This window comes from Tamandua tetradactyla, chromosome 13 (genome assembly GCF_023851605.1).
Source record: "Tamandua tetradactyla isolate mTamTet1 chromosome 13, mTamTet1.pri, whole genome shotgun sequence".
Lineage (NCBI taxonomy): Eukaryota > Metazoa > Chordata > Mammalia > Pilosa > Myrmecophagidae > Tamandua > Tamandua tetradactyla.
In genome coordinates, this window is record NC_135339.1 from 48,219,959 (window position 1) to 48,243,219 (window position 23,261).

General features: G+C 41.5%; 1 long non-coding RNA gene across 2 annotated transcripts in view; it reads left to right on the forward strand.

The window, feature by feature from the left end:
* LOC143653126 (uncharacterized) overlaps positions 1-23,261 on the forward strand; it is a 167,365-nt gene that overhangs the window by 16,024 nt on the left and 128,080 nt on the right. Inside the window, exon 3 of one of the 2 annotated variants that reach the window (XR_013161115.1) lies at positions 4,207-5,584. The exons of the other annotated variant lie outside the window; for it this stretch is intronic. This is a non-coding gene — a long non-coding RNA (uncharacterized LOC143653126). Of the gene's footprint in view, positions 1-4,206; positions 5,585-23,261 lie in introns of those variants that run through there. 2 annotated transcript variants of the gene reach the window in all.

The window sequence follows — 23,261 nt, forward strand, 5'->3', positions numbered from 1 at the left end:
GACCTTTCAAATTGCTCCAAGTCTCAATGCCAGGGTGAGGAGCCTATGGGAAAGTAGGATAATTATATATATATATTTAATATATATAAATAAATATATATTTAATATAATATAATAATAAATATTGTTATATTTATTTATAATAAAGAATATAAATATATACATATATTTATTTATTGAACTTGGGCCAAAACTTTACTTATGGTATTTATAAAATTTGTGAATCTGGAGGAAACTCATTATGGTCACCTCGGCTGCATTAAAATTCCAATTTTTTCCCTGCGTCTCCCATGTGGTTTTAGAATAGCATCATGTATAGAATTCTGGCAAACACTGATTAAAGAGGCAGTGGGAAAACACAAAATGGGAAATCAAGAAGTCTGGGTTCTAGGCTCAGCTCTGACCTTTCCCAGCAGGGTGGTCTTGAACTGGTCCCTTTGTGTCTCTAGTTCTTGGTTTCCTCCTCTATAAATGAAGGATTCTGTTTATATGAGTTACCAAGTGCTGAGGGACCATAGTCTCAGCTCAGACATAGACTGGGGATATAATTTACTGGGCCTTTGGACCTGTTCACTAGAGTTGAACAAATCTCATGTCAAGTCCTTCCAATGTTGGATTTGTTATTGTTATTCCAAATATTTGGGGGGCTGCTATTCTTGGCTATTGTTTCAGTTTGCTGAAGCTGCTGGAATGCAATATACCAGAAATGGATTGGCTTTTACAAAGGGAATGTATTAGGTTACAAATTTAGTTCTGAGGACATAAAAATGTTCAAACTAAGGCATCAACTAGGGGATACGTTCCTGGAAGAAAGGCCAATAGCATCTGGAGCTCCTCTGTCACATGGGAAGGCACATGTGTGATGTCTGCTGGTCCTTCTCTCCCAGCTTCTGGTTTTAGTGGCTTCTCCAAAATGTTTCTTGGTGTTTCTTTCTCTCTTAGCTTCTCCAAGGAGATTTTATTTCTCTTCTCTCTGTCTCTCCCTGAGGTTTCTTAATGGACTCCAGTAAAGGATTAAGACCCGCCTTGAATGGGGTGGGTTGCATCTCCATGGAAACAACCTAATCAAAAGGTCCCACTCACAACAGGTCTGCACCCACAGAGATGAGTTAAATCAACATAGCTTTTCTAGGGTAAGCATAACTGATTCAACCAGCACAGCTGTGTTCTTCTCTACCCAAATGTGCTGTAAACAATAGATTTGTTTAACCTTTAAAGAAGTCCAGTTGATTTTCTTTTGAGAACTTTAGAAGATCTCAAGATCTCCCTTCATGTAACTGAAGATATCTCAAAGTTTGGGAATTCATGATTCAAATAATTCATTGAATGAAACTGGTGGTTAGAGAGTATTCTTAGAACTTGAGAACCCCATAATTAAGGATTCTGATACTATTCATTTTTAGCTGGGACACTAATGCTATGATTTATTGATTCTTTATGTTTCTAGGAGCAAAGTTTGACAGGATTTCCTGCTATGTCCTAAAATCAGTACATTAAAAAGAAAGAAGAAAACTTGCCTAGTAGGAAATTGAGTGTTGGATTCTCATATACATGCATACATTCAGTCAACATTTATTGAATGCATATTAGCTACCAGCTACTGTGGAAAGAATGAGTTTACTGACACAAATTCAAACAAATAGCTGTGGCTGAGCCAATAAAATATAATTCCACTGGTTTTCTCTTCTAACTTCCTGTTTCAGCCTTTTACATTTAATTTTTTTTTTGTATTGAGATATATTTCACCTCACATAAAATTCACGATTTTTACACTTTGTTGATTTTTAGTATATTTGCTGTGTTATGTAATCATCAACACTATTTAATTACAGAACATTTCCATCATCTCAAAAAGAAACCATGTACTTATTGGCAGTTAGTCCCAATTCTCCCTCTGCCCCAGCTCCTGCTTTCTGTACCTATGGATTTGGCCATTTTGGACATCTTATATCAATGGAATTATATTATATGGCCTTCTTTCACTTAGCCCAATGTTTTCAAAGTTCATCATGTTTTAACATGTATTGGGCATTTCCCTCTTTTTTATTGCTGACTAACATCCATTCTATGGATATACTACATTTTATTTATCCATTCAACAACTGATGGACCAAAAGAGTGTTGACACTTTTTGACTATTCTGAATAATGCTGCTGTGCCCATTCATGTACAAGGAATATATATTTTCAGTTCTCTTGGGTGTATACCTAAGTTTGGAATTGCTGGGTCCATAGCTTTTCAAGGAACTGCCAGACTGTTTTCCATAGAGGCTGTACCATTTTAAATTCCCACGAGCAATAAATTCTTTTTAAAACTAGAAAATATTCATAATCTCATTAAGAGTTAGGTTAGAGGTTTTCTTCCTAGTTTATTGATAAGGCCATTCATAAACTGAATATGCTTTCCCAGGACCCATATCCTAGGTTTATTAATTTATCCAGTGTTCTTTGAGCCCCAAATCTGTATCTGGCCATATTCTCAATTCTGTGGCTAGAGAGGTGAATAAAATATGTAGTGTATGGGGTGTTGAATTTTTAGTCTTTGAACTTTCTTTAGGAATCTTTGAAAATAGTAAAGACTCCCATCTGTGTGACTTGATTTAGGTGGACTCTGCCCAGAATCAAAGGGTGGACTGATTCAAATATCCCTCGGTCCTGGACTGAGTTTTGAATGGTGTTCCTTAAATGTGGACTCAGCTTCCTATTCTCCATGGGATATTATCAATTCATGTTTTATTTTTTTAATGGGGAAAACATGTGAGCAACTGATGTTTGGTGTTTCTCTGAGATGAACAATTTTACAGTGAAATCATCTAATCTCAGGAATTTGGGAACAAGTGAATAACTTAAGTTGAGAAAGAATAACAATCTTGAGCATTTGTATAAATCTTCACCTTTCTCAGAGCCATTTTTCTTCATCTCTTCTGACCATAGCCAATGAGATAGGCCAGGCAGGTACATATAATTTCCATTTTATGGATGCTAATTGAATCTTAGAGAAGCAAAGTAATTTGCCAAAGGTCACATAAATGAACCAGAAGGAGGTTCTTCACTAAAACAGCTATTGCCAAATACTATTCTTTGAACTAGTACCAGTATGGGATGGAGTTTTCACTGATGCATGAAGAAAGGAGAGAAGTAAGGTGGGCAAGGTTTTCCACAATAATAAATTTATTCCATTTTTAAGAACTGTCCTTCATACTGAAATTAAGTCCCTCCTGTTTTTATGCTGGTCAAATGTCTCCTTTCTTTATTGGAATAAAGGTGATAGTAGATAACAGTTTTTCTTTGTTTCATGTTTTATTTGGCAAAACAAAATTTTGGCAAATTCGATTAAGAATTTTTTTTTTAAGCTCTTCCATGAAATCTGCTTCACAAGTGTTAGGCCTAGCCCGACCTTTTCTGATTAATCACTTTGCTATTTCCTCCTGAGGACCCTGTCCTAGACGGAGTGGAAAACATGTCTTCTCACTCAGAGATAATCCTTTTTCCTATGCGCCTACACCACATGCAACCTCACTACATCGTCTCTCAGTTTTGAGCTAAACTCTCTTAGGCTACTGTACTTCACAGATTCAGAAACTGGGGGGAACATATTCCGTTTCTAATTGTGAGTAAGTTTTTGTCTTACTGCTCGGTTTTTAAATAATTCTTGCGATTTTGAAGGGTGGGGGATGGGCATGACATTTCCATTTGAGTCCCATGGCTCAAATTTGAACGGATTTACCAGTTCTGCATTTTGTACATAGTTTTCTGTCTCATGGAGTGCAAGCCTCAACCCAGACATGTTAATTAAGTAGCCCACACCACATACCACTGAGAAGGACTGGGAGTGGGAAGATTTCTCTCCTAAATATTACTCATCAGTTTTAAAATCTAATCTTGGGAATGACATGCAAATTACCCATGGAAAAATCTACGAAGCTGTTTAGAAGCATGGAGAAAAGGGATGTAGCAGGATGAAAGCATTTTTCTCAGGTCACCCTCAGTTGTTCCCCAGGCTTTGGGTGAGAACAGGGGATGCTGACTGCCAGCTACTCCTGTCTTAATGCAGCCTTCCCCAAAGTGTGAAAAACTTGCTAAAGAAGGTTAATAAGTTCTAGTTTTAACTTATTTAGGGATGGGGTTCTACACTCATATGAGTTTAGAGAAAGATTAAATTAAACAAAGTAAATTCAATTTCTGTAATGGATTTCATTTATTATAGGGCATTGTAAATATTGAAGTGTGGGAGAGATGGGACACTCCTCAACCTCTTTGACAACAGAATCCGCTGTACCTCCTTCACGCACGTCCCTCTTCCAGCAATCTTCTGCAGAAGGTACTGTTTTAAATACCTCCATTGGCTCCTCAGAACAAAGCCTAGGAGGTGGTAATATTTTCACCCCCATTTGCAGATGAAGAGCTCAAGGTGCAAAGAACTTGAGAAACATGCCCAAGCTAGAACAGTGGCACATTTTGTTCAAACTCATGCCACCGGACATCAGGGATGGTCTGTGAACTCCTGAGCTGTGCTACCTCATGTAACTAAGAGGTCTCGTCCCCTGTTATCTTCTTTTTATCTAAGTACAGTGTGTTTCCTCATGTAAATAAAGTTGGTTGTTTAAGCTAGAAAGCTTCTTAAAAGTTCCAGTGTGTTTGGCTTGCTAGTGAAGTCATCGTAGGTGTATTGAGGAGACCCTGGATTGGAGTGAGACAGATCTAGGTTGAACTGTTGATCATGTCACCTTGAACTTTTTAGTTAAGTCTAAGGGCTTCAATTTATTCACTTGTACATTAGCGATAAGAATGCCATGATGCATCCTCGTTGGAATAAACCTGAGAATGTGCTCGAAGGCTTAGGAAGAGGGCAGTGCCTGGCACACTCTATGCATCAACACGTGTACGTGCTCTTTCCTCTTTTCCTCTTTCCCACCCTTCCCTTTCTTCTCCTCAGATCCTTGTGTACACTTGAAATGGATTCTGCCCTGATTTACACTCACCAACAGCCTTACATGGAACAGGGCATGAGTAAGTCCAATGAGAAGCTGTACCGTGGGGAGCGTTGATTTCAGAAAGAAATGTAATGTCCTCCTAGGAAATTTGAAAACACTTTTGAACTTAAAGAGTGGGTTTAAAGAACCCTAAATTGTCCCCAGTGGGATCTTACACTCAAGGGAAGTGAAAAATTGGAATTAAAGGACAGATGTTGAAAACTAGTTCCATTCCCACATGCTACTGACCGAAGAAGTGGGAGACCTGTGGGTTTGTGGGGCCCATGCCTGTGTTACGATCACACCTGCCCAACTAGTGCCCAGTTAAAGAGCCTTTCCACTCACCCTGACCTTGTTTAGTCAACCTTACAAATTTACCAAATTCAGGGAGATGCCCTTGCCTCCCCAGTTTAAGACTGTAAATGCAGATTGTAATTCCCCTTATTATTCAGCTGCTAATCCTCATAAGGAGAGGGAGCTTCGTATACTCAGTAGCTATATATTCCATATCTCCTGGGCAAAAATAAATATGCTTAGTAGCAACTAAACAGTAAAGGTGATGATTTGGAGGATGCAGTATTTAAAAAAATTCTTTAGTCTTATAATTTGAAGGTTGAGTTAGCAAATTAAAGACAGTTTCAAAAATATAAAAATCTATCATGATTCTGTCAGTTTAAAATTTCCATTTTATTTTTGTATATTAACCCTTATTCTTTTTCTTCATACAAAGATATTTTTGCATTATTTCAGCCATAGTGTATACACCATTAGGTATATTACAAACTTGGAAGTGTGTTTAATTATTATACCATCGGTGGGTGTGCTTGTTTGAAATGATGTATATACCCTAGAAAAGCCATGTTTTAATCCTAATCCCATTTTTGTAAAGGCAGCATTTCTTCTAATCCCTATTCAGTACTGTATGTTTGAAACTGCAATTAGATCATCTCCCTGGAGATGTGACTCAATCAAGAGTGATTGTTAAACTGGATTAGGTGACAACTTGTCTCCACCCATTCGGGTGGGTCATCACTGGTTTACTGGAGTCCTATAAAGGAGGAAACATTTTGGAGAATGAGAGGTTCGGAGAGAGCAGAGAATGCTGCAGCATCACGAAGCAGAGAGCCCACGAGCCAGCGACCTTTGGAGGCGAAGAAGGAAAATGCCTCCTGGGGAGCTTCATGAAACCGGAAGCCAGGAGAGAAAGCAAGCAGATGATGCTGTGCTTGTCATGTGCCCTTCCAGCAGAGAGAGAAACCGTGACTGTGTTCACCATGTGCCTTCTCACTAGGGAGAGAAACCCTGAACTTCATCAGCCTTCTTGAACCAAGGTATCTTTCCCTGGATACCTTTGATTGGACATTTCTATTGACTTGTTCTAATTGGGACATTTTGTTGGCCTTAGAACTGTAAACTAGCAACTTATTAAATTCCCCTTTTTAAAAGCCATTCCGTTTCTGGTATATTGCATTCCAGCAGCTAGCAAACCAGAACAGTGGGAGAGGATAGCAGAGGAAGAGAGTCACACAATTATAATGATGTGATATCATTTGCTAACCATGTCCCTATTGGTGATTGCTACCAGTATGTGCAACTGCAAATAGTGCTGTATGGCAGCTAGAAATAGTTTATAACTGCTAGAAACAGAGACCCAACCACAGTATCTTAAATATGTAGATACACTAAAGAAAAAAAAAGCCAAAGGTAGGCTGTCCCAAGCTGTCTGTTGTTCCAAGAAGACAACACCAGTGGCAAAGGCTTCTTCTATTTTTCTGCCTTTTCATTCTTTTTGTAAGGTATCCACGTTCAAAGTCACAATATGGCTGCTTGAGCTCTAGCCATTATGTCTGAATCCCAGGCAAAAAGCAGGAAGAAGAGGAGAAGACATAATGTGGCCCATTTCCTTTCTTACCCCCACATTCTCAATCTGCTTATAAAGAGCCTTTGCAGAAGTTTCATATCAAAGTGTCTCATTAGCTGGATAAATTGCACCAATATTTGAGGCTCAGTTTCTTCATCTATAAACAGACAACAATAATCCCTACCTCACAGGATATATGCAAAAGAGTACTGCAAATCCAAAGTGCTAGGCAAATGCAGGTGTTAAAATAACACTTGCAGCCCAATGCAGGGTGCAATAGCTGAAATATTTCATATGTGTGAGCTCTTGCTATAGATTGAAGAGTCTTGAATTCCTGACCAATTGAGTTTGTACTAACTTTGGAGAAACCAAATGATAGATAAGTCATGATAAACCACTGAGAATTTCAAGCTAGGCAGTGAAATGCTCAGAGCTGTTCTTCCAGAAGGTAAATATATTGGTGTCCTAGTAGATTAGAAAACGAGGAACCTGAAGGCGAGAAACCAATGAGGCCACGGTCATCTATTGTATCATCCCAGGTCTCAGAGTAAAAGCTTGGACTAGGCAGGGTACTGACAGGTGGTCAGGATGAAGAAATAGTGGTACAAACTCAGAGACTGATTGGCTACTGGGGGGTAGGGGTAGTTAGAAGAGGAAGAAGCAAATGACTTCGAGAATTGAGTCTGGGTGATGGGAAGAATGGTGATGTGACCAGCAAAAGGGAAGTTGGGGTAAGAGCTGGGTAGGGGGAAGGAAGATGATAAGGTGAACAAGTTGCGTTTGAGATGCCCTTGGGACCAGCTGCATATATCTAGAAGTTAGGTGGAAATGTAGAGTTCATAGGAGAAGCTACGGCTATAAACAAACAGAAAAACAAACAAAGTGAGTCAGCTGCATTAAGGAGGGTTTTCTGGAGCCTTGGCAAGTACTATGGGAAGGAGGATAGAGCAGGGATTTTCACCAAGGCTCTGTGGATGGATTTCGTGGGTAGGAGAGTAACTGCAAACTCTTTAATATTTTAAGCAGAATATTTTTTTATATAAAAGAGTTCAGGGTTTCATTGGGTTATTTATCTTAACCAAAGTAAAGAACCCTGGCATTTATAGGAAGAGCTGGGCTGAGGTGTGGCTCGTGGAGTTTTACATGGTAGGTACTGAAAAATAATCCAGCCGGTCTCCACTTTCCTTAGACTGTGGTGGTGGTTGTCTTTTTCATGACTCCTGGATCAGGGTTGTCTTAAAAATGTTTCTTCTTGCCAAGACAAGTCAATGGGAGGGAAGAGTAATTTTTTCAACAAATGGTGCAGGGCCAACTGGATAGCAACAAGCAAACAGATGAATTTGGACCCCTACCTTAAACCACATAAAAATAATAGCTCAAAATGGACCAAAGACATAAATGCAAGAGCTGAAGCTATAAAATGCTTAGAAGAAAACACAGGTGTACATTTTTTATAACTTTGATTAGGCCGCAGTTTCTTAGATGTAATAACTGAAACACAAGTAACCAAAGGAAAAACAGATAAATTGGACTTCTTCAAAACTCAGAGCTTTTGTGTTTCAAAGGATACTATCAAAAGAGTGAAAAGACAGCCCACAGAATGGGAGAACATATTTGCAAATAATAAATATAACAAGAATCTAATATCCAGAATATATAAAGAACTCATACAACTCAACAACAAACAGACAAAGCACCCAGTTAAAAGAAAATGGGCAAAATACTTGAATACATATTTTTCCAAAGAAGATATACAAATGGCCAATAGCTACATAAAAAGTTGTTCAACATCATTATGCAACAGGGAAATATAAGTCAATGTCACAATGAGATATCACTTCATATGCACTGGTATGGCTATAATAAAAGAACAGATAGTAAGTGTTGGTGAGGATATATAAAAATTGGGACCTTCAGACATGCTGGTGGAAATGTAAACTGATACAGCTGTTTTGGAAAAAGAGATCAACAGTTCTTCAAAAAGCTAAATATAGATTTACTATACAGCCCAGTAATTTTACTCCTAGGTATATATCCAGAAGACTAAAAAACATATGTTTGCACAAAACCATGTACATGAATATTCATAGCAGCATTATTCATAACAGCTAAAAACTAGAAACAACTCAAATGTCTGTCAATGAATGAATAGATAAATAAAATGTGGTATAGCCATACAATGAAATATTATTCACCAATAAAAAATGGAATGATGCTCTGATACATACCACAACACTGGTTAACTCTGAAAACATTGTGAAAGAAATCATACACAAAAAGCCATTTATGATAAGATTCCATTTATATGAAATGTCCAGAATAGGCAAATTCATAGCAGCATAAAGTAGATTAGTGGTTCCCAAGGCCTGAGGGGAGAAAGGAATGGGCGGTGATTGGTACTATGAAAGTTTCTAGAATTAGATAGTGGTGATGGTTGTAAAACATTATGAATACTAAAAATCATTGTGAATTTTCTGTTATGTGAATTATATCTCAATTTAAAAAAGTGTCTTCTCTGCTTTTTTTAGTTTTTGTATGCTGAATGGTGGGGGTTCACATTTCATTCTTTTTCCATGTGACTATCCCGTTATTGCAGCACCATTTGTTGATTTTTTGTTTTTAAGTGCACGGGCTAGGAATCGAACCCAGGTCTCCGGCATGGGTACGTGAGAATTCTACCACTGAACTACACTTGCACCCCTCTTCTCTGCTTTAGATTGCCCTTGAATGGGATGGAAATAATTTTCATTTCCGAGAAGACCAAGCATGAACAAAGTCACAGAAGTATAAAAGTAAAGACAACGTCAGGGAATGGGGAGCCACTGGATTTGGATGGACCACGGGCTGTGCATATGGGAGAATCAGGAGATGAAGTCCAAAACGTAGGATGGAACCAGAATGTCAAGTCAGCCAGCCAGTCTCTTGGTCGTTTGCTGGCTCACTCACTCACTGAATTGCAAATATTTCTGATACTTCCTTGTTGTCAGCCACTGTTCTGGTACTTGAATAAAAAGACCAGTCTCTACCCACACAGGTTTGGCAGTCTAGCTCTGGCGATCTTAAGCAGTACTGAATTCAAATTTAATTTACAACTATGAGGGTGCGAAGGGCTGTGAGCGTAGCGCTGTGATGAGGCCGCAATAGGGTTTTAGGAAACCTAGGGAGGTTAAGAGGAAGAGAGTTTCACCAGAGAAGACTCTAACTTCCAGCCCCGTGGATTTAGACCAAAGGTGCTGGCAGGAGGGAACCACTTAAAGGAATTTGGGTGGGAAACACTTTTGGAAGACTAGCGGTCTTGGTTACAAGTTTGGGGCGCTGACCTTGCCCAAACTCTGTGTACAGCCAGCAAAGCAGGGACAAGATAAACATTCCTTCGTGGGCTGTATTTAGAGGAGCTCCCGGCCATGCTTCATTTTTCCAGATGCTGGGGAAATGACACCCATGACCTTCCATGAAAAGATGATGTACTAGCATAGCAGGCCTCTCTTCCTCCTCTTTGCTGAGAGAAATTAACCATGGACTCTCCCTGGCATGTTTTTTTTTTTTTTTGATCAGGTAGATAGTAAAGTCTTCATATGACTTTATGTTCTAAAATTACTTCCTCACCTTTAATTTGCCCCAATGGGAATTGTCAAAATGAATCACGAAATCATGACATATGTTCCCTTTGGTGCGAGTGGGTCCCCGTGTGTCAGGGAGAGATGGAGAACAGTTCACAGGACAGCATTCTCGATCAATACAGATGTGGTTTCGTTTGTTTATCATTGCCCTCGCCCATAGGAAGGTCCCTAATTTTTAGCCACAACAGTAACTAGTACAGATACTGACAAATTTCAGAACAGTAACCTTGAAGCACCTGCTTTATTGGGTGCCCAAAGCATTACCCTTGATGTGAAGGCCAGCACAAGAAGAAGCCAAGGCTTAGCCTTGATGTCCAGATGTAAAGGGATTGTTGGTCATTCTGATTAAAGCACAACTTCCTGAAACATACCCTTTGGACTCTTGGTATAGGTTTGTTCCAGTTTGTTAGCTGCTGGAATGCACTATACCAGAAACAGAATGGCATTTAAAAAGGGGAATTTAATAAGTTGCTAGTTTACAGTTCTAAGACGGAGAGAATGTTCCAATTAAAACAAGTCTATAGAAACATCCAATCTAAGGCATCCAGGGAAAGATACCTTGGTTCAAGAAGGCCAATGATGTTCAGGCTTTCTGTCTCAGCTGGAAGGGCACATGGCGAACATGGAGGAGTCTGCTGGCTTTCTCTCCAGGCCTCTTGTTTCATGAAGCTCCCTAGGAGGTGTTTTCCTTCTTCATCTCCAAAACTCACTGGCTTGTGGACTCTCTGCTTCGTGGTTCTCCAGCATTCTGCTGTGGCTTTCTTGTGGCTCTTAAAAAAGGGACTCTCGCCAAAATGCTTCTTCTTTTAGAGGATTAATGGGTGGAGTCCCAACTCCATGGAAGCTATCCGATCAAAAGTTACCATCACAATTGGGTGGGTCACAGCTCCATGGGAACAATCAAAATGCTCCCACCGTGCAATATTGAATGAGGATTAAAAGACATGGCTTTTCTGGGGTCCAACACAGATTCAAACTGGCATAAGGTTCCACTTCAGGTCCACACCAACTGCTTCCAAAGCTGGGGATTTTTATTCCTTATCCCAAGATCAGTGACTCTCAAACATGACTATAAGATTCTACCTGGGGAGCTTAATAAAATACAGGCTCTACTCCCAGAGATTCTAATTTAAGTGGGTCTGGGCAGAACCTGGGAATCTGCATTTTGAAGAGAATGGTTGATTCTGATATATATGTCCACTCCAGTTTCATGCCACCAGGCAAGGCTGGCCTCATGTGGTGGCAGTAGGACAATTTAGGTGTTGGATCTAGGTTTAAAATCTGGTTCAGCCACTTGCTAACTGTGTGATATTAGGCATGTAGGTTCTCTGAGCCTTGTATTCCTCATTTTAAAAAAAGGGGACAATGATAATTAGCCGAACATGTTGCCCTCCCAGGACTTAGTTTGAGGTAGGCCCTTCACAGCCTTATCCCACTGGTTTGTGTCATATAGGGATTGCAGGCACAATGGCAGGTAAAAGTGGGAACTGAAGGCGAAGGAGCCTTTACAAAAATTTGTTTTTAAGTTTCCTGAAACTCAGTCCATAGGAGAAAAACAAAGAAGCAACACACCACTGCTGCCTGCAGGCTGACTATGTGCTAGGTCTTGACTGTATTAAGAAGAGTTCTTGGCAGACCCGATTTAACTCATGGCCTGGCTTCACAGACTCTTCCCTGGGTTCTGTGCCCCCACTTCCTGTTTTCATGACAGAATTGAGTTCGGTACGCATTCATGAAGGGCTGGCCAGGGGCCAGGCTGTGTAGGAGGTGCTAGGGAGGTCACGGGCACTCCCAGAGAGGTCAGGGACCTCCCACTTCATGAGGAACACAGATCCAGACCAGCTCTATTCTGTACCAACGAGTCAGGAGCTCAGAGGAGGGGGAGATGAATTCTAACAGATGGACGGGAAGGAAAAGGATTCCCATGGCCAATTTTAGATTGCAAGCAGCTCAGAGGCAGGGCCTGACTCTATTCTTTCCCTTTGGACTCCTGAGGCACCCCGAGAGGCCCAGCACCCGGCAGCTCCTTGGCGAATTCAGCTGACTCACTGACAATTCCCGCACATCCTTTGTTCATGGTGCCAACTGCACGCTGGTCAGCAAAACCCCTTCTTTCCACACCAAACACATCTGTTTCTAAGGCCAGTGCTTGTTATGAGGTCTGGAGCAATTCTTGTCTTTATTTAAAAACACATACCATTGCGAGGAAATCTTGGTGAAATTAGCAAACATCCTGCAGGCTTTTTTCATCCTGCTCCTCTCGCTCCCCCAGCCCTGCACCCTCACACATGCCCTCACCCCGAGTTGTTTTAAGTGCCAAGGGAATAGCCCAGAGGTCATCATCACTTCCTGGGTGAGTCTCATCCTTGGTGATGGGAATTGGGCCAGAGGCCTCGGCTGCAGGCGTTCCTCTTTCTCTATGGCTGACTATCTGGAAAAGAGGGTGACCCAGTCAATTTGGTTGAGCGTGGTGCTTTGGCTAATAGTTTCTCTTTTAGTCGTCAATATGGAAAAGATGGAAGTCACCTGGACTGCCTTATTATACTCGTTACTACTGGTTCCTTTGGTAAAAAATGAAAGTAAAGCAGCTGTTTGCTAAAGGAGCTGTTGTTCGGTGGGGAAAGTGCTTCTACCTTAGAAAAGGAAAAGCGTCAGCAATGGCAGGAGAAAGCAAACTTGGCAGTCTTCTCACAGAGCCATCTGCTGGTAGTTCGCTGTAAGCGTGACTGCTGGAGCCTCATCTAAGACGGCTGAGCTCACTCAGGTTTCTTCTTGAGGAACGGCCCTCCTGTTGGCCCCTGCTTCAGGAAAGGGTCTCCTCTCCACAACATTGTACCAGATGGCTGTCCACATTGAGTTTCATGCCTGTGGCTCTCAGGGGCCTGCAGGATCTGTGCCCAGGCCTCCTGTCTGTCCTCATTTCCAGCCACGCTTCTCCATGTCCCTCTGGAGGGCCTTTCCACTTGCTGTCCCTTCTGCTCCAGATGCCTTTCTCGAGCATCTTCTCAAGGCTGGCTCCTTCTCACTGCTCAGATGAGCCTTCCTTGACCACTCTCTAAAACTGTCCCTAACCCAATCTGTTTCTCATCACAGTCCTTGGCTTTATTCTACAGACAGGACATGTAGTAGTATCTAAATGCTCTCATTCACTCATGTACTTCTGTATTTGTTTATTGTCTCTGTTAAGTCTAAGAGAACAGGACCTTACCTGTTTGCTTCATCTCTATAGTTCTAGCACCAAGGCAAGTGCCTGGCTTGTATTTCGTCCTCAATAAATATATGTGAAATGAATGAGTGAAGCTGAAGACATAAAACATGAAAGGGTAGACATTTGAGGGCTTGGATGGATTTGTCTGAAGTGCTGGACTCCTCCACCTTCCCTTTGTTTCTTTTTAGATAACAATCTTATAGAAGGGTCTATTTTCATGGCTAACATCCATTCCTGATATATTCTGATTGCCAGGAGTTTGGTCCTTTCTCCCCATCCAACCATGCTCACTCCCTTTCTTAGTACATTCCTAATGTACATTCCCACTCTTAAATACCTTTAATAGGGCTGGGGCTGTAATCTTAGGGGGAGGCAGCGTCCATCTTGGAGGTGCCATAGAAGGTAGACTATTTAGACTATTTTCAAATAGTCTAAATATTTGAATTGAGCAGAATTCAGCTGATCCAGTTCTCCTGGTCCACTTCCTTCAGTGTGGAGAGCACCTGGCATGCATACCCACCCCTTCAGAGCCGGGAGCTGCCATCTCTTCTGATGATAGCTCTTCATTATGGGCCAGCAGGCTGACTCTGCTTGCTCTTCAAGCATGTACCCTCCATTCCAGGGAGCCAGGATTCCTTTGTATCTAGGCCCAGACATAGCCAACTATTCTTCCCAGGCTTTTCTTCAGATTTTTTTCTTTAATCCAGAGGTATGTGTGTGTCTTGCGAGTGTGGGCACACCTGTCCACGGAATCTTCCTTCCCGTTCATATCTTGAAAACATGGACTTGAACCTCCAGTTCAATACACTGGGAACATCCAGTGATTTCTCCAAATTCCTGGAGAGTTATTTTCTTGTGATCACCACTGGCTGCTAACTCCTGCTCTCTTATCTCATGTCTCTCCTTTCTGTGGTCTATTCCACCTCAGTTCATACCCAAAATTGAACCTCTACCCTGCATTCCACCCAAACAAACAAGCAAAATTTCCACTTACTTGTTGACCCTTGTGGAGAAGATTTTAGAGCAAATTGGAGAGGACTCAGGAGGAGTTTTTGTTGCATTGGTACAGAACTTCCTTTTGAAATTAGACATTCACTTCCTGGCTTCCCATCCCTGGGATTTTTTTTTTTTACTGGCCACTCCACTCCCACTTTGCTGGTTGCTTTCTTTATCATTTTTTCCCTTCTCTTTGCCCCCTCCTTTGTGGATTCTCCCTACAAATTTCAAGTTTTTCTTCTTGATTATGCAGAACAACTCAACGCTTCCCAGCTTCTCTTCCCGACTTTGCTCTGGGCCCATTTTGCAGATCCAAACCCGTCAAGGTACTCAGCAGATCAAATGGGTTTCCCATTTATTAAGAGCAATTAGTAAGGGCAATTAATGAGGCAATTGTGGTTTAAATGACCTTTTCCCCTCCTTTGCTTGTGAGTGCTCCAAAGAAAGGCCAGTGGGAGCCTGATGCAGGTGTGTGGTCTGCAGAAGGAACCCACGTGACACCAATGCTGAGGTGGCTCTTCAGGGGCCCTTTGGTATCTATTTCCTGTTCTATTCTGAGATAGCAAGTGGCTTGGCTTTCTATATGAACTGCTGAACTCAAACTGCCAGATTGTGGAGTAGCTTTATCTCCATAAGATAGCTTAGGGCCCTTGAAACTTGCTTGCCCTTTACAGGGGACATCTTTCCATCTTGGGTGAACTAACATTTTTTTTCATGAGCTTTTCTCAGTGTGGGACTGATAGAAAGAAGATACATTTATATTGGCAACAGAAAAGCTGTGTTGATGATGGTGCATTTATTGGAGCTGGACTTGTTTTTGGAGGACAGCGTGCTGTGGAGGGATCCCAGGAGTAAGAAAGAAATCAGTGAGAAAATGTGTGACTAAAGGGGTCTTGGAGACCCTGTAGAAATGCCTCATTTTATCGCTGAGGAACTCTAAGTCCAGAGCAGCAAAGGAACTTGCTCAAGGTAGCACAGCAAGTCAGTGTGTTTTATGGCCTGTTGTTCACTTTGGTCAGGGAAGCAGGAATCTCCTGGGTCTGCCCTGGCTCCAGAACGGGCCCACATAGGGGGTGTCAGGGCTGCTAGGGATAATCTGCAGCCTGATTCAGAACCCACTGAAAGGTAAGCCCTTTAGATCAAGGAAAAATGAGTCAGTTGCTCCTTTTTAGCTCTTGAGCTTTGAAAATCTGAATTGTGGTTCAGTATTTGAGGTGGTGTGTGTGTTGGGTGAGGGGGTGGGAAGTGACAGGAAGGATTCAGAAGATGGTGATTAGGTTATTTGAGATGTAGACATCTGGGGGAGGAAGAAGAGCATGGGAAGGAGGTGAGTTCCTCCTTAGGGTGGAACAAAGAAATGCAAATGGGTCAATTTGATGTCAGCTCTTTCTCTCCTAGAAGACAATGCAAATAGTGTGCCATCTGTTTTTGCTTTGGCAGAATGACTGCTATGTAAACGAGAATCAGAGGGGGGAAATGTTGCTTAGGATTGTTTGTGACAGAGAATCTGTTGTAACCAGTTTAATCAGTTCAACAAGTAATCCTCAAGCACATCTTATATGCCCAGCGCGAAGTTGGATGTGTTGCAGGGCACACACAGAAAGGCTTCCCAGAATTACTACACGTAAGACCTGACAATCTTAGTAGGAAATTGAGACCCACCCACGTGTAGCAGACAGAAAATGAGACTGGATAACTTAAATGTCAAAGGCCATGATACTGACAATGTATGTTCAGCAAAGTTAGGAAAAGGGGCCATTAGGAGGTGGAATTTGAGCTACAGTTGAAGCCTTGTGTTTGGGCGACTGTGACGTCCCTCCTCTATTTATTGTCTACGATGGGGCTTTGCCGAAGCAGGTGCTCTGTGAAAGCCTCTTTGGTGGTGTAGGAAGAGGAGGAGCAGGCTGGACTAGAGGGCAGATGAGAAGATGAGCTGAGGTCTGGAGGCTATAAGGACCAGACCAGCCTAGCAGTGTGAGGGCTTGCACGTCTCCAGATGCAGTGTGTCCACTTGCTCTGCAGCTGAGGGGAGGCCCAGGAGAGGTAAGCAGAGGTGTTTTGGAAAACGCACTGGTCTATAGGTCAGGAAGATGTGAGTGCTAGACTGTGCTCTGCCTTGGCATGGCCTTGATTGAGCCATTGGATTCTCTTTACCTTAGCTTTTGAACATGTCACATGTAAATTTGTACTGTGAATTCTCTTTTTGGTTAGCACTTCGAGGTGAGTGAATCTGAGGGTGGTGGGCAGAAAGGAGGCTTGGAAGTGGAAGAGCCTTTTGGTTCTGGGAATTCAGGGACTGAAGACCTGTACTCGGGTGATAGTAAAGGGAACAGAAAGGAAGTAAAGGATTGGACAGATTTGTAAGTAACTCCTAGGATGTTTCCATGTTTCACTCAATGGAGTTGCAGTTAGCACAGTTGGCTTTAGGGAAAAAGAGGTTTTAGGGGGCAGTATTTGTAGTGTCAGGTGACAGTCTTAGAACAGCTGAAAATACAGAATTATGAAGGTTGGCTGGGAAAGGTCAGACAGTTGAAACTGTATCCTTGGAGTAAGACAGGGGGTACCAGTTCTGTTGCCTAGGGCATGTGATTTGAATGGGGAGACCCAACTCATCCAGTTTACCTAGAGCTTTCACAGTTTCAGCACTGAAAGTCCCATGTCCTGGGATACCCCTGCATCTTAGGCAAGCCAGGAGAGCTTCCTGGGACTCAGTTTGAAAACGGAAAATGAGAATTATGTTAGTCCCAGGAAAACTGGGACCATTGGTGACCTTACTTGACCAACCTGAGTCTCAGTTTCTGCATGCGAAAAGTTTGGGTAATAATAGTACCTTCCTCAGAGTATTGTGAGGACTAAATGAGATAATGCGTGTGAAGATTGGCACAAAGAAGGCTTGAAATATCATTGAAAGAATGAGCCAGCTCACTGTAGCAGATAGACCATTTGGGTGCAGAGGGAATGGGTTAAGTAATCCAGTGTCTGCAGAGACAGCTGGCTTTGTGTACAGAACTTGTGGACTGGGACTTTACCTGTATTTATAAAAGAGGGCTTGCCAAGAAAATTAGTATTATAAACAAGGGAAATGTTAGTCCACTGAAGAGCAAACCTTAGCTGTAGCATTTACATTTTAATAATGCTTATGCTGATGATGAATGATTATGTAATTTTGCTAGAGGATTTCTGAGATTCTCTAAAGATATGCATCTCCGCTCCCTTGCTCAGTTGACAGCATGGTTGTGTGTGTTCAAAATTTTTTTTGGTAGTCATTCATTAATTTAGTCGACAAATATTCATTGAGTTTTTTTCTATGCGTTAGGCAAAGTGCTAGGCTCTACAAAGGTATATAGTCTACATTCTTATGGAATTTACAATAAAACTTTTATTTTTACTTATTTTTTTTTTGTTTATTCAGACTTGAACCCTCATTCCCTCACCCTTATCCTCTCCTGATCAATGTCAGTTCTTTTGACAGCTACTCATAAGATTTTACACGACCTTTAAAGTTCTGGAAGTCAGAAACAAGGAAATCAGAAAGTCACCATCAGGGCATCTTGAGGAGGTAGTCCAGGAGAGCAGAAGTGGGAAGGTGGGAACTGAGAAAGAAGAAGGGGGAAGCAAAGAAGGAGGGGAGGAGCAGAGAAGGAAGGATTTCTTTTTTTTTTTTTTAATTTTTTTTATTAATAAAAAAAAGAAAAGAAATTAACACAACATTTAGAAATCATTCCATTCTACACATGCACTCAGTAATTCTTAGCATCATCACATAGATGTATGATCATCATTTCTTAGTACATTTGCATCGATTTAGGAAAAGAACTAGCAAAACAGCAGAAAAAGATATAGAATGTTAATATAGAGAAGAGAATTAAAATAATAATACTAATAAAAATATATATATATAAAAAGGAAAAAGAAAAAAACAAAAACAAAAGATACAAACAAACAAACAAACAAACAAACAAAAAACTATATTTCAGGTGCAGCTTCATTCAGTGTTCCAACATAGTTACATTACACTTAGGTATTATTGTGCTGTCCATTTTTGAGTTTTTGTATCTAGTCCTGTTGCACAGTCTGTATCCCTTCAGCTCCAATTACCCATTATCTTACCCTGTTTCTAACTCCTGCTGGTCTCTGTTACCAATGATATATTCCAAGCTGATTCTCGAATGTCGGTTCACATCAGTGGGACCATACAGTATTTGTCCTTTAGTTTTTGGCTAGACTCACTCAGCATAATGTTCTCTAGGTCCATCCATGTTATTACATGCTTCATAAATTTAGCCTGTCTTAAAGCTGCATAATATTCCATCGTAGGTATACGCCACAGTTTGTTTAGCCACTCGTCTGTTGATGGACATTTTGGCTGTTTCCATCTCTTAGAAGGAGGGATTTCAAATGAAGGGTTCCACAGGGGAGGGAGTAGGAAGAGTTCAGAAGAAGGAAAAGAGAAAGGAAGGAGTCAGCGTGCATGAAGGCAATTGGGAGGCAAGCAGATCTTAAGTAGAGAGAGAAATTAGGGCAGGAAGAGGTTCAGAGGATATGCTTATAGTCATTCCTTATTTGAATAAAAATGTTGAAATGATACATGAGAGGGTTTTTTGTTTTAATCATGATTTTCTTCCTTCAATCAAAGCTAAGAGGAAAGTAGGGTAAAGACTGGAGCAGAGTGACAAGGTTGGGATCCATAACCTCCACCCCAGCCTTCTTTTGCCTCCTTCTATTTTGCCTGAGGTAGTATCTCCTACTCCAATACCACAGGAGCTGAGGGAGAGACCTCTGCCTGCCACCAGCTGAGACTGAGTCTCCCTGATAAGAACCACCTCTGCTAGGAGTTGACAGCTCCCCTGAGCTTTGCGAGCAGCCACTTCCCCAAACAGCTTCCTCTTCAAAACTGCTCTGGTGCAACTGTGAGCCACCTTTCCTGTTCCTTCACCTGAAGAGGCAAAGTAGGGTCAGATAAGAACATATTTTTTCCCACCTCCTTCCTTTCATTTGTCTTCCAAACTCATTCCCTCTTTCCATTTTTCTGTTTTATATATCCTGAGGCTCTCATAAAATAAGAGACTCAGGATAAAAACGCTTAACAAACCCCAGGCCACAGAGTCCAAGAAAGAAGAGTTGTATGTAAATAATTGGTTCACTTTGACTTGGAGGATGACCAGGTTGGAAGGGCCTGTAGAGTGCACATTTGTTAGCAAAGAGCTGGGGACCAGAGGATTGAAAAATTCCATGATCTCAGCCAAGGGGCCGGGTCACTGCCTGCCTCAATCAGCCAAACTCTAAGGCAAGCTCTGGACCTCAATGTTGGGCCAGCTTGAAAATGGCTGCTTTTGGAGGGCATCTCAGCAAACTCAGGCTGCTTTATCTCCTGGGTTGTGGTTTCAAAGGACAAAAGTCGTTATAGACTTTAGGACTGAAAGTAAGCTGAATTATGACACATCAACTTTTGGGTTTATTATATTATTTTAAATATAATCAGCCTATTTGGAAGATGCTGAGCTAGTAATTACAGCCAGCCAGGCAATTCCTTTCTGAAGACTGCTCTGCTGTACTTCTCAGATCCTTTTGGGTTTGGGCTTCTAGATCTCTGTGCCTTGTTTCTGCTCTGCATCATTATGCTCTTATGAAGCTTTTGGATATTACTCAAGTGGACAGTCCATATTTCAAACAAATTCATGTGGATGACATCTGCCAGCCTTTCCAGAGGCTTGGGATGAGCTTGGAGATGATCACATTCAATAATACTTGCATGCCACGTAATCATTTGCAAGCACTTTCCCCAGGCGGGTCACTCAAACCTCAAAACAGCGCTAGCAGAAGGGCACGATTATCCCCGATTTGTTGATGAGGAAAAAGAGGTCCAGGGAGGTGAATTTCTTGCCCATAGTCTTAGAGCTAGTGGCAGGTCCAGACCTCCTGACTTAAATTCAATGCTTTTCCACCAAGCATTTTGCATGTCAACAACATAAAACTAATTTGGATTGAGTGCTTACTGTTCACCAGGTACCATGCTGAGTGCTTTAATATGCATTATCTCATAGTTCTCCCAAAAGGCACACGAAGGAACTAATGGTAAATATACCCATTTTGCATATGAGAAAATAGAGTCTTAGAGGAATTAAGTAAATTGCTCTACATCATATTAAGAGGCAGTAGTAGATAAGAGAGTTATACCCAATTAGTCTGATCCCAGAGCAGGTGGTATCCTTAACCACCTGCAGACCAGAGTTGGGGCCCTGGTCACACTGTTCTTATTTGTCCATCCAGCCTGTTGTCTCTTGTTAAAGAATTTCAACCTCCTGGGGTACCAAAGTTCTGTTAACCAAGTCCCCTGCAGACACATGCAATTAAATCAGTTGCCAGTGTTCCTGGGTTAGTGAGGCAGAGAAGAATAGGAGGTTTTGGGGGACAGAAGGGTTGTGAGTTTGGAATGGAGAAAGAGGAAGGGATTTCTCATAGCAAAATGGCAACAGTGAGAAGAACTGAAGGGCATGCTGGTGTCGTGCATGTGCAGGGGACAAAGTGCCGCCACTTCTATCAAGCCATATGGGCTGTTACACTATTTTTTATAATGCCACATACAGCATTTGCTTAATTGAATTTTTCTTAATAATTGAACTGACCTGTATCATTCTGTAGTTTTAGTAAAACAAATTCTGACAGGTTTTTATATCAAAATCAAAAATATGTTCCCAACTAGCTGAGGAGCCATAAAGCAGGCTGAAATCATACTAATGGTAATGGACAATCTGTTTGCTACAATAAAGTTCCTATTATTTACATGTAGCAAACCAACCAGAGATAATGTGAGCCTTGAATCTCCTTTCAGTCTTTACTGATCTTCCCTAATTTACCAAATGGAAGTGCGGGAGGGTTGAGAAAGTGTTCTACAGGTCACCTTGGTGTGCCCTTCTTGATGCCTCAGTGCCTCACGTGAAGTTTTCCTGGTGCAGCTGCTCCTGAGTCTCTGGGTTAATCAACCCCAGTGGGGCAGAATTGCTGTTTCAGTTAAAAAGCCCATGATGCGGAGAGGGCAGATGCAATCTCATTTCCTCAGATGTTTCTTTTCAGGAGTCAGAAGGAGTAAACCTTAAATCTGGGTCCACCTTCAGAGCCCTGCTCTTGGCCTCCTCCCACCACCTTTCCCTGCAGGGTGATCAGTCTGCAGGGCTGAGTTGTCCACTCAGAGCCCATGCCTCTCAGAACTACAGGTGTCTGGGGTCCTGAATTGAACCCTCCTCTACACGCTGGACTCTTTCCTGGTTGTGACTTCCCAAGAGTCCCCCACTCTACCGGTCCTCACACTTCCCAATCCTGAGGGGACATCAACAGGTAGCTGTTGCAGAGGGTATGGGCTGAAGCTTGGACATGTGGCCAAGGGTACACATACATGTAAGGAAGAACCCTCAGAGTGTGGGACAGAGCTGGGAGGGAAGTGCTAGGGTGCCAACTTTGGCTAGCACCCTCTGTCTTTTGTTTTAATGTTGTATTTAGAAATGCTGAGGGGTTCTAAATTTGAACTTGACCTCCCCCATTGATATGAAGGTTTACTTGTCAAGGTAGGAGAATGGAATGTATTTTCTTTAGAATTTGCTATGCATTTAGACATATATGGTATGTGGGACTCTATTTATACTCTTGCCCCAGCCCATGAAAATGTAAGGATAGGCTTGGAAGGCAGGCCCTGAGCCTGACTGATGGAGTAGATGGCGTGTAGGGACAACCTGATAGGATTTCTCCCTCCATCCCTTCTCCCAAGGGGATGGGTTAATGGAAAGAATCTCACTAAAGGACAGGGGGTGGGGAAAAAACTGGGTTCTCTATTTGGATTTGTTATCAACTGCTGAATGTCCTGGGGCAATACCTTTCAGGGACTCAGTTTCCCAATCTGTAAAAGAGAGATGGGGTAGATTAGCCTTTCCCAAGGTATGTCCCTGGATCACTTCTTCAGCCAGATGACCGTTGAATAAAGGGGTCCATGACCAATTTAGTTTGAGAAACAAATTCTCTTTTCTTTGAGTGGCACAATGAGTATTTGCATAATAAAGCTTATAGTTAAGAAGCCCCATAGTAAACACACACACACACACAACTGATTGATTTTGATTAACCTAGTTTTCTCTTACTAGTATCACCAAACATTTATTGAGTGTTTATTGTATGCTACGGATTATGCTATGTGCTTTATATGCCCATTTTATTTAGTTACTGCAGTAGCACTGTGTGTATTCCACTTCAGAGATGTGGAAACTGTGATTCAAAGAGTCTGAGTAACTTGCCCAGAGCCAGGATTGAAAACTGGCCACCTGACTTAAGCTGAAGTTCTCACTCATCTCTACTGGCTAGTTCTTTTTTTTCTTATGGTTCATTAAGGTATCTTATTTGTTCCACTTTTCTCCTTTTGTGGCAAACACAGTCTCAGAGTGATCTCCCATATACTTCATATAAGAGAACTATTTCTCTTTTACATTCTAACATTATTTCTATATTGAAAAAAATTTTTAAATAACATTAAGTATACAAATGGCCAATAAGTGCATAAAAAGAAGGTCAACATCATTAGTCATCAGGAAAATGCAAATTTAACCACAATGTGATATC